Here is a 12,360-nt window from a genome sequence, read left to right on the forward strand (position 1 = left end):
TGTGTGAGAGAAACATCCATCGGTTGCGTCTTGCACATCTTCAACTGGGGACCTGGCCCAGAACCCAGGTATGTGCCCCGACCCAGAATCAAACTGGTGACCCTTTGGTTCATAGGCCGGCATTCAATCCACCAAGCCACACCAGCTAGGACCAGATTTTATTTTAGAATAGAATTCTTTATTATTTCTCAACAGCATTTTAAAAAGATATTAATGAGTCTTCTTAAGGGGTGGTCTGTGAAAAAGTGAGTTCCATCTCTAGGTTTGAGAAACTTCATCTCTATCCACCTTCACGTTTCCCTATGAACACCAACTTTCATCAGCTTAAAAAAGGCTCAAGGAAATGATATTAGTACTAATAATTCAGCATTTATTGAGCACTTCTTATTTTAAGGCCCTGTTGTAACAACCCCACGTTGTATTAATCTTTCTGATCTTAACAACAGCTCTTATACAGTTATTGGAGTGGTGAAACAACATGCCCAAGGTCAGATGGCTAAGCTAATAGGTGAAAGGACCAGGATTCAAGCACAAAGAGACAGGATCCAGACGGCTTTCAAGCAGTATATTGTACTGTTTGTAACCAATAATGAAACTGGTTTAGTGTTAAGCCCAGCATTTCTCGCTTGGTTGACTGTGGAAACTTATCTCTGGGAGATGCCGCTTTGAGCCAGCCTGCACTGGTGATCTGCAGTCTTTTAAACATCATTGTTTTAGAGTATAACTAGTTTTGTATTTTTTTACCTTGGCTTTCTGTTGATAATTATATTGCCTTTCACAATGACCTCAGGAATTTTTAAAAGGTCAATGTCACTCCATAGTACTTTATCCGTACTAAAACTGTTTATAATTCAAATCACTATTTTACTCTGCTTTCTCTGCTATCATACTAACATAATTTTTTAAAAATAAAACTTACAAGTTAAGAAACTGACAGATGTGAAACATTCTAATAATTGACATCAGAGTTTGAACCTTGGCTCTACCTCTCTATTAGGTTTGTGACCTTAGGAAAAAGTTAATTCATTTCTCAAAATTTCTGTTTCTTACTCTAAAAGACAAAGTTAATATCTTTCAGGGTGGCTATAAGAATTAAATGTGAAAATTCATGTAGTGTCTTGCATATAAAAGGCTTTCAATAAATGTTAATTATCCTTTTGTTCTTTATTTCCTAAGGAGGTTGTTTCAGTTCTATACTGTGAATGGATTATGAAAATAATTTTAAGAAAGATCAATTTTAAATTTGAACTGTTTCAGTATTATGCTGACAGCAGCTACATTACTGATAAAGTGATATTGTCATGATACAGGTTGTATCTGAGTTAAAACCAGTTTCCCTCTGGCTTCTCAACTGACATAATAAGCAAAACCTGACTGGGCAAACACAGACCTATTTATTAGATCACTTATTATTAATGTTAAACTAGCTTTGGTGCTGACTTCTGTTCTTTTTGAAATTTCATGGTTGTCATTTAAAATCTGACAGACTTTCAAAAGCTTCATAGAATACTTAATAGTTTAAATCATTCTCCAGAACATGTGAGGTGTATTTTCCAAAGTGGCCTTCTCCATTGAGCAGTATGTTCAAAATCATGCATGTTGTAAATTACTGCTTATACAGGGTCTTTCCAGAAAGTATCCAACCACGTAATATAAACAATAGAGACATTTACTGAAGAAGATACAAGATACAATAAACATTGTATATAGGGCAATGACTCCTCAGTCCCCTTCAAAGTGGACACCTTGGGATCTCACACAGTCCTCCCATTTGCCATCAGCGGCCCCATCAGATTTTCCTGAATCTCATCAATGGTCTGAAATCTCTTCCCTTTCAAAGGTGATTTTAGTTTTGGGAAGAGCCAGAAGCCACAGGGCACCAAATCTGGGCTATAGTGGGGCTGAGTCACCTGGGTGATTTGATGTTTCACCAAAAAACTGCATGAGACATGATGCCTGACCAAGAGCATTGTTGTGATGAAGCTTCCAGTCACCAATTGCCCATAGCTGCGGCCTTCTGAGTCATCTGAATAGTTTGCGCAGAGGACTCTTCGAGCTTAATGCAAAATTTGATGCAGATTCATTGCTCTACTTGCTCAGTCATTTTGACTGCAATGGACACAGTACACCTACTCACTCAATGGCATCTACTGCCCCCACTGGCTAGTACAATGAAGTTGTCATTTTACATGCATGTGCATTCCAGTCCACTTTCCTTGGCTGCTAGGTTACATCGATGTCATGCAAACCATTCTCATTATATTAACAATGGTTGGACTTCTTTCAGAGAGACCTTGTATTTCACATTTACTACTGTATGTTTATTCAGTTTTCATGACAGTCAACTTGGGTTTATGGGCATATATAACCAAAGCATGAATCATCACTTAAAATATTAATCAAATCCCATTTACTATTGCAGCAAAGGAAATAAAGTACCTAGGAATAAATTTAACCAAGGAGGTAAAAGACTTACTCAGAAAATTTAGAACACTGAAGAAAGAAATTGAGAAACTTACAAATAAGTAGAAATATGTACATGTTCATGGGTTGGAAAAATTAACATCATTAAAATGTCCTACTACCCAAAACAATCTATAGATTTAACAAAATTCCTATTGAGATACCAGTAGCATATTTCACGAAACTAGAACAAACATTCCAAAAATTTATATGGAACCAAAAAAGACCCTGAATAGCCTCAGCGATCTTGAGACAGAAGAACAAAGTTGGAGAGATCACAATACCTGATACCAAACAGTCTGGTACTGTCATAAGAACAGACACATAGGTCAATGGAACAGAATAGAGAACTCAAAAATAAACTCTTGCGTTTACGGTTCATTAATATTTGACAAAGGAGGCGAGAACATACAATGGAATAAAGTCTCTTTAATAATAAATGGTGTTGGGAGAATTGGACTGGTACATGCAAAAATATGAAACTAGACCATCTCACACCACACAACAGAATAAATTCAAATTGGATAAAAGTTTTAAATATGTCATGATACTGTAAAAATCTTAGAGGAAAACATAGGCAGTAAATTTTCAGATATCTTGAGTAGCAGTCTTTTTGCCCATATATCCTTTAGGGCAAGGAAAATAATGGAAAAAAATAAACAAGTGGACTACATCAAATTAGAAAGCTTCTGCACACCTAAAGAGACCATCATCAAAATGAAAAGGGAACCAGTTGCATGGGAAAACATATTTGCCGATGATGCATGAGACAAGAATTTAATCTCTAAAACATATAAAAAGCTTTATATGACTCAACACCAGAAAGACAAATAATCCAAAAAAATGAGCAGAGGACCTAAATAACACTTTTCCAAGGGGGACATATAGATGGTCCATAGACATTTGAAAAAATGCTCAACATTACTAGCCATCAGAGAAATGAAAGTTAAAACCAATATGAGATATCTCCTCACACCTGCCCAAATGGCCATCATTAACAAATCAACAAACAAGTGCTGACGATGTGGAGAAAAGAGAACCCTAGTGCACTGTTGGTGGGAATGTAGACTGATGCAGTCACTATGGAAAACAGTATGGAATTTTCTCAAAAACTTAAAAATGGAACTGCCCTTTGACCCAGTGAGTCCATTGCTGGGATTATACCTGAAGAATCCTAAAACACCAATTCAAAAGAATGTAAGCACCCCCCATGTTTGTAGCAGTCCTGTTTACAATAGCCATGATTTGCAAACAGCCTAAGTGCCCATCAGTAGATGAGTGGATAAAAAAATGTGGTACATCAACATAACAGAATACTACACAGCAGAAAGGAAGAAGGAGTTCCTACCTTTTGCAACAGCATGGATGGAACTGGAGACTATTATGCTAAGTGAAATAAGCCAGTTGGTGAAAGACAAATACCATATCATCTCACTTTTAAGAGGAATCTAGTGAACAAAATAAACTAATGAGTAAAATAGAAACAGAGGCATAGAATCATGATGACTGTAAGATGGGAGGGGAGAAGCAGGGACTGATTGAAAGAAAGTGAAGGGATTAGTCAAAGAACATGTATGAGGGACCCATAGATATGGACAGCGGTGTGGGGATTAACTGTGGAAGTGGAGGGCGGGCTGGGTGGACACAGGCAATGGGGTTAAATAGGGACAACTGCAATAGCATAAACAATAAAATATTTAAAAAATAAAGAAAATGAAGTCTATGGCGATTTTTCAATTTCACAATGACTTACTCCCTAAGCAAAAAAAAGCGGGGGTGGGGGGACAGTGTTTGGTTCAAGCTGTATGAGGGGGATCCTAAAATTGTATTCTATTATTTTAATTTATTGATTTTGGAGAGAGAGAGGAAGGGGGTTGAGAGAGAGAGATTGGGGGACAGAGAAATAAACATCAATTTGTTGTTCCACTTACTCATGCATTCATTGGTTGATTCTTGTATGTGCCCTGATTATGGATTGAACCCACAAACTTGGTGTATTGGGATGATGCTCTAACCAACTAAACTACCTGAGCAGGGTCTAATATTCTATTCTAAGTGTCTCTTATAGCTCTGATATATAGTAAACATTTAGTAAATATTTATTGATGGACTGAACTTGATTTCTAATCCTAATTTTGGGCATTTAACCTTCTTGGACCTTATAAGCTTCAGTTGTCTCTTATGTAAAAAAAGGACATACCAATATTTACTTCCCGGGATTGTAACAATTAAGTGTTCATGCATTTAAAATAGCCAGCGCAGCACATGGCACATAGTAGGCACATAGTGCATTGCATGTTTCCCTAGACTTCTCACTTCATTCCTCAGTAATGTTCTTTAAAAATACTATTTTTCTTTCTCACCCCCTAAACATTTAGAAGCTGTGTTCAAGAGGGAATGTGAGTGTTAATTAAACTGAAAATATGTCCCTTTGCCCACATTTGGTATGTTTTACAAAAGTGATTGTATGTCTGACAGATCTTTGAATCCTGAGTTTGCAATGTACTAACTAGTATTGTAACTTTAGGCAAGTTTTTTAACCTGTGTAAAATATTGGGAACCTGAAATGAGTAATAATATGTGTAAAGCATTTAGTTCAGTGTCTGGTTAGCACAGGCCCCAAACAGATGTTATTATTTTAAATTGAAACTATTATTTAATCTGATAATATACATAATCCATGTATATTTGGGAGCCTACTCTACGCAAACCCAATTAAGGTCACGAAGACTGTGAACGGGCATTGGGTATATTATTATGTAGGTGACTGAATTTGGCCTTCCCTAGAATTCGGTTCAGCAGAAGTTGTATTTTCCACTCTATTTGAGGCAAAATAAACAATAGTCTGTTAATGTACTTGGCATGGCTTTTTTCTTTTTTTTGGATATTGCCTTTCTCTATTGAGTATCAAAAAATTTTTAAATGGATGTCAGATAGGTTCACGAGTACTAAAGCAGACCAGATTAATTTTCCTATATAAAAATTTTCCTTTTTAATCTTTTGCTAGTCTTGTTCATTAGAAATAAGCATGTTCCTCTCCATACTAAAATTCAAGATATGATATTGATAAACCAAATTTTATAGAATATTCTGCCCATTTTAAATCTCACTCGAATTGTTTAGATATTATATAAACTGATTCCTATCTCGGCAGACTAATCATTGCAAAGCTGGTGCTAAGAGTTTTATGAGAATTCCTATCCAATAGAAATCTTAAGGATGGCACTGGGCATCATAGAAAAGATTTAATTTTGAAAATGTTTATGATGACCTTATCAAATTAGCAGTTAGGTTTTTAAAGGAGTATCAAAATACTCAGTGTTTATTTTGGAAGTTAACTTTTTTTGGTAAGATATTTAGCATCTATTTTTTGTTATGTAGGGTTTCATTTATCAATTGAAATACAATTCACATAACATAAAATTTTCTGTGGTGTTTAGTGTGTTCACTGTGTTGTGCAACTATCACCATTATCTAGTTTCAAAACATTCATCGTCCCCAAAGGAAACCTTGTATCCCTTAAGTGGTTGCTACTCATTTCCTCCTTCCCTGGCTCATGAAAGCTACTGTCTGCTTTACTTCTCTACGGATTTGCCTATTCTAAGTATTTCATCAAAATGGAATCATACAATATATTATTTTATATGTTTGATTTCTTTCATTTAGCATATTTTCAAAATCTGTGTTGTGATGCATATCAGTACTTAATTTTTTTATGGCTGAGTAATATTTCATTGTATGGATATTTCATATTTTGTTTATCCATTCATCTGTTGATGGACATTTGGGTTATTTCCACTTTTTGACTATTATGAGTGATAACACTATGAACATTTGTGTAGAGGTTTTGTGTGGACATATGTTTTCAGTTCTCTTTGGTATATACCTAGGATGGAGTTACTGGGTCATATGGTAACTTTATGTTTAACTTCCTGAGGAAGTGCCAAACTTTTTTAAAAGCAGTTGCATCATGTTATGTAATTTTTATTTTTAATCTCCTCCCAAGGATATGTTTATTGATTTAAGAGAGTGAGAGAGACAGATATGAGAGGAAAACATTGATTGGTTGCCCCCTACATGTGTTCGACTGAGGATTCAACCCGCAACCTAGCTATGTGCCCTGACAAGTAATTAAACCCTCAACCTTTTGGTGTATGGGGACAATGCTCTAAACACTTGAGCCACCCAGCCAGGGCTGTTATGTAGTGAGAGAAAAGTTCATTAAAATGTTAATCTTAGAATATTAGTACTTATGACAACCCTTTTGGCAAGCCAGATAGAGATCTCAATATACTTCATTTGTTTTTCAGAATGAAAATATTAAAATATAAAGCTATACCTTAGAAACAATGTCAAATTTTTATGCTTTCTTATTCCTCCACCCACCCACTTCTAAAAGTTGGAATAGGCTTCCATCTGATGATGTTTATTACTTCCTGCCGGTGTAGGAATCAATTTTATTAGGGTAGGTCTCTATAAGTGACTTTATGGTTCTGACTTTGCTTTTCCTTAGTGAGTTTAATAATTTATTACAATTTACTAATGATCTTTCTATGAAAAGTATTCTTGAATCAAAGTTCAAAATAGGTTAATTAATTATGACTGGTTTATTTGGATGTAAAATTATCAAAATTGTTTCATAAAGGTCTCTCAAAAATTTTGTGTAAAAGGTATTGTTTGTGTAGTATAGGTGGTTTAGAGATGCTTTTGTCTCCTCCACTGATGACACTACCCATGCCTCTCCTATTGTTTACAAGTCATCATCAACTATTTAACCTCCTATCTACATTCACCCAAATATTTATACAACCTTCTTAAATTTACATAAAATGAAATGATAAAGAACTGATTTCATTGATGGTATGGAATTTCAAAGTAGAAAGAATACTCAAAAGAAATACTATTTATGGAGTATTTCCAATGCTAGATTGGAGCTTAAGTGCTTTTCATGCTTACCTCATTTAAGGTGACAATACATAGGAATTTTATGTTTGGAAGAAGAAATATGATAATCACTCATTCCATAAAGCCTGAAGTGGGATCTGACTCTAGGATAAATAAATCTTTATTTTTCTAAGGATATAATATAGAGGTTGAATTGTTTTCTTTAAGTAATGAAAAATAAAGGGAGTTCTTTTTTAAGGAGTTTCTCTCAGGTTTTAAAATATCAAAGTCACTATGAATTATTTATCCTTGTTTGGAATATATTATGTTTTTACAGACTAAAGAACCTTAATAGTCATCAGTTCTGGAAAATTAGATTGCAGTCCACAGATGTGGTATGTAAATCCTCCATTAATTTACGTCTCTTAATTGTTCTTTATGATTTACAGTTTTCTGTGGTCTTTCACATTTTTCATTAAATATAGCCTATGTTAAAAAAAAGTTAATGTTACTGTGGATATTGAATATGTTGTTTACTGAATTCTATAATTTTAACCATACTTCTGAGTTATTTTTGCAGTTATTTTGGTGCCTAAAATAACTTATGTTGTATTGGGTATTCTTATCTAATTCATTTCTGGAATGTGTAAATGTACATAGTTGCATTTGAACTAGATAAATATTGAATTTTAATCAGGATTTTTATCTGAATATTGATTAAGAATTTTTTTGGCTGTAATATTAAGTTTGCAGTTGATAATCTGTGCTAACAAGTTGAAATTGCAAATAAAAAAAATTACCTCAAAGAATTAGAACTACCATTGATCCAGTAGTTTCACTTTTGGGTATATATCTGAAGGAAGTGAAATCACTATCTCAAAGAGATTGTCTGCACCCCCATGGTCATTGAAGCATTATTTACAGTAGCTTAGACATGGAAAGAACCTAAGTGTTCATTGATGGCGGAATAGATAATGAAAATGTGAGCTATATAAACACATGTGCGCACATGCACACACTGTAATATTATTTAGCCATAAAAAAGAAAATCCTGACATTTGTGATAGTATGTAAAATAAGTAAAACAGAGAAAGGCAAATACTGTATTATCTCATAAAACAAAAGGCATAGAAAGAGATAACAGATTGATGGTTGCCAGAGGCAGGGGGTAGGGGCTGGGGAAAATGAGTGAAGGTGATCAAAAGGTACAAACTTCAGTTATAAGATAAATAAGTTCTGGAAATGTACCCTGAATGGTGACTAGCGTTAACAATACTGTATGTTTGAAAATTGGTAAGAGAGTAGATTTCAAGAGTTCTCATCACAAGAAAAAATATTCTGTAACTATGTAAGGTGATGGATGTTAACTAAACTGTGTGATAATGATTTTGCAATATACACATATCATATATGAAATCATATGTACAACTTAGACTAATATAATGTTGTATGTCAGTTATATCTCAGTAGAACTGGGGAAAATATATTCTTAGATAAAATGTTATGGCTTCTATTTTATTTTAAGGTAGTGGTAAAGGACAAGAAGCCAGGGAAATTTTAGATGTCAAATTTTATATTATGAAAATTCAACTTAGTGCCTTATATATACTTAGAAACAGTATGAGTGATCTGTGACCAGAATGTGATTTCTAGTAGGAGTAGTTGTTATGTAGATGGAGTAGATTCTGCCCATGCTTTTTTTGCTCTTGGTGTTCAGACTCTGGTCTTGTTGCCAGAGTTTCTTTAATTGTTCCTTTAATTGGAAATTATAGTGCATTTCTCCATAGAAATAGTATGATTCAGATAGTACTTTTAATCCTAGTTATTCATTCATTAAATAAATATGTTAAGCTCTTGTTAGAAGGCAGGTACTCTGTTATATACTGTTTACGTTTACAAATATATAAAGATGAAAACACAATGTATGGACCTCCAGTCAAGACATCTGCGTAGGTAAACACAGCTCGCCTATTCACACAACTACATCAAAATTACAATGGTCATTCAGAACTGCCAGAAATCGAGATGAATGTAAGTCCTATAACTATTGAATTAAACAAGAAACTGCATCAAGAGTGGTAGGAGGGGCGGAGATGTGGATCGGACTAGTCTCACACCCACATGTGGTAGATAAAAATTGGAAGGGATATCTCAGGAGCGAGGGGTCCCAGCTCCACACCAGGCCCCCGCCCAAGGTTTCAGTGCCAAGAAAATAAATCCCCATAACTTCTGGCTGTAAAATACAGTGGAAACAAGGCTCTGGAAGACAGAAACTTCTGGAGTACCAGATCATTTTTATCAAAGGGCCTGAGTATGGACTTAGTTAGACTCACTCCCTCTGAGCTCCAGCATGGGGGCAGCAGATTGAAAGGCACCAGGGACATATAGGGAGAACTGGAACTGAACTGTCCTGCATCAGGGTGAGAGCTGGGGGGTGCGGGGGGGGCAGCTTTCTTCCACACATAAATGTTGGCAGAGGGTATTGTTCCTTTGATGAGCCCTCCCCCCAATAGAGCCAGCAGGCTAGTGTCATATCTGAGTCTCTTATCCTGGCTCACACTGTTCACCCTACCCTGGTGATTTTCTGAGGTCTTGCCCCACTGACTTCCAGGCCTACCCTAGATATTTCCAGTGGCTTTTCCATAGGAATAACTTGTCTTGGCTTATGTTCCATATTTTCCTAAATGCTCTCAAACAAGAAGCATTTGGCCATAGCAAGCCCCATACCTCTCACTAAGAGGCCCCAGGCCCAGCAATAGCAGCAGTTGGCTTTAGTTCACAACTTGGCCTCACCTGGGCACCTCCAGGCCCAACACAAGTACTAGTCATATGCATATAGCATTGTAGACTATACTGGGTGACCCCAGATAGAATATAAGTGGTGGCTGACTTTGGACATGCCAACAGCAATCAAGGCTCAACTACAACATGAGTACATACAGAGTCCACACAATGGGCACACCTCAAGTATCCAGCTTGGGTGATAGGGAGATTATGCCACTGGACCCTACAGGACACCTACTATATTAGGCCACTCTCTTAAGCCTGCCAGTGTACCAGCTGTAACTAATATGTAGAAACAACTGCAGGGAAGCTGCCAGAATGAGGAGAAAGGAAACATGGCCCAAATGAAAGAACAGAACCAAACTCCAGAAAAAGAACTAAACAAAATGGAGACAAGCAATCCACCAGATGCAGAGTTAAAATACTGGTTTAAGAATGACCTATGAGAACAACAGTTAAAAAAAAATTGTTCCATGAACTTAGTTAGAACCTCAATAGCATAAAAAAAGATCCAATCAGAAATGGACACACTAATTGAAATAAAGAACAATTTACAAGGAATCAACAGTAGAGTGGGTGAAGCTGATAACCAAACCAGCAATTTGGAAGAGAAGGAAGCAGAAAGCACCCAATCAGAAAAGCAAGAAGAAAAAAGAATGCCCTCCTCTCCAAAATAAGAATAGTGTAAGGAACCTCTGGAACAACTTCAAGTGTACCAGCATTTGCATCATGGGGTGCTGGAAGAAGAGACAGAGCAAGAAATGTAAAACCTATCAATATTTGAAAAAAATAATGACAGGCAACTTCCCTATCTTGGTGAAAGAAATTGATATACAAGTCTAGAAAGTGCAGACAGTCCCAAACAAGATGAACCCAAAGAAGCCCACACCAGACAAATCATAATGAAAATGTCAAAGGTTAAAAGACAGAGAATCTTAAAAGCAGCAAGAGAAAAGCAGTTAGTTACCTACAAGGGAGCTCCCATTAGACTATCGGCTGATTTCTCAACAGAAACTTTGCAGACCAGGAAGAATTGGCAAGAAATATTCAAAGTGAGGAAAAGCAAGGATCTACAACTAAGATGACTGTACCCAGAAAAGCTATCATTTAGAATCAAAGGACTGATAAAGAGCTTCCCAGACAAGAAAAAGCTAAAGAAGTTCATCACCACCTAGCCATTATTATATGAAATGTTGAAGGGTCTTCTTTAAGAGGGATATCTTAAAAAAAGAAAAATAAAATGGCAATAAAAACATTATCAACTATTGAATCTAAAAAGCAAAATAAGCAGAAAGAAATGGAATCATAGATATGGAGAATGCTTTTTTTAATTTTAGTTTATTGTTGTTCAATTATAGTTGTCCCAGTTTTCCCCCCATTGCTCTTCTCTGCCTTGCCCACCCCCCTATCCCACAGTCAGTCCCGACCTTATTGTTCATATTAATGGGTCCTTTATACTTGTTCCTTCACTAGACCCTTTCCCTTCTTTCCTTATTATCCCCCACCCTCTCCCCTCTGGTCACTGTCAGTTCCTTATTTGCATGTCACTGGTTCTTTTTTGCTTTTTTGTTTGTTTTGCTCATTAGGTTCCACTTATAGGTGTTTTGATGGGATGCTTATAGGTGCTAGATGGGATGGGAGTTGGGAGGATGGGTGATAAAAGTGAAGGGATTAAGAAGTACAAATTGGTAGTTACCAAATAGTCGTGGGGATGTAAAGTACAGCATAGGGAATATAGTAGCTAAAGACCATATCTTTAGGACCCATGGACATGGACAATGGTGTGTGGATTGCCCGAGGGAGTGGGGGTGCTGGGTGGTGGGGGCAAAAGGGGAGAAGTTGAGACAACTGTAATAGCATAAACAATAAAATATAATTAACAAAAAACTATATGACATAATTCTTAATCTGTAATAGCTATTATTTTGTTAGGTATGAGAGAACAAAAGAAGTTGTTGAGCTTCCAGTCAAGATGGCAATATAGGTAAACAGCTCACCTCATCACACAACCACATCAAAATTACAACTAAATTATTGAGCAGCTATCACTCAGAACTGTGAGAAATCAAGTTAAATGGAAGTTTGACAACTACAGAATTAAAGAAACCATATTCATCCTGACTGGTAGGAAGGGCAGAGATGCAGAATGGGTTGGCCCCATAACCACATGTGGTGGATAAAAATTTGTGGAGGGCTATCTTAGGAGGGAGGAGTCCTAATCCCACACTA

General features: G+C 36.1%; 1 protein-coding gene across 6 annotated transcripts in view; it reads left to right on the forward strand.

Moving 5' to 3' along the window:
• The window catches only part of SHLD2 (shieldin complex subunit 2), a 206,886-nt gene that overhangs the window by 31,761 nt on the left and 162,765 nt on the right, over positions 1 to 12,360 (forward strand). For 4 of the 6 annotated variants that reach the window (XM_090278341.1, XM_090278345.1, XM_090278347.1 and 1 more), the window contains exon 2: positions 7,685 to 7,742. The exons of the other annotated variants lie outside the window; for them this stretch is intronic. The gene's annotated coding sequence lies outside the window, so the exon portion shown is untranslated. The remainder of the gene's footprint in view (positions 1 to 7,684; positions 7,743 to 12,360) is intronic. 6 annotated transcript variants of the gene reach the window in all.

This window comes from Furipterus horrens, unplaced genomic scaffold (genome assembly GCF_987537825.1).
Source record: "Furipterus horrens unplaced genomic scaffold, mFurHor1.1.pri manual_scaffold_5, whole genome shotgun sequence".
NCBI classification, from domain to species: domain Eukaryota; kingdom Metazoa; phylum Chordata; class Mammalia; order Chiroptera; family Furipteridae; genus Furipterus; species Furipterus horrens.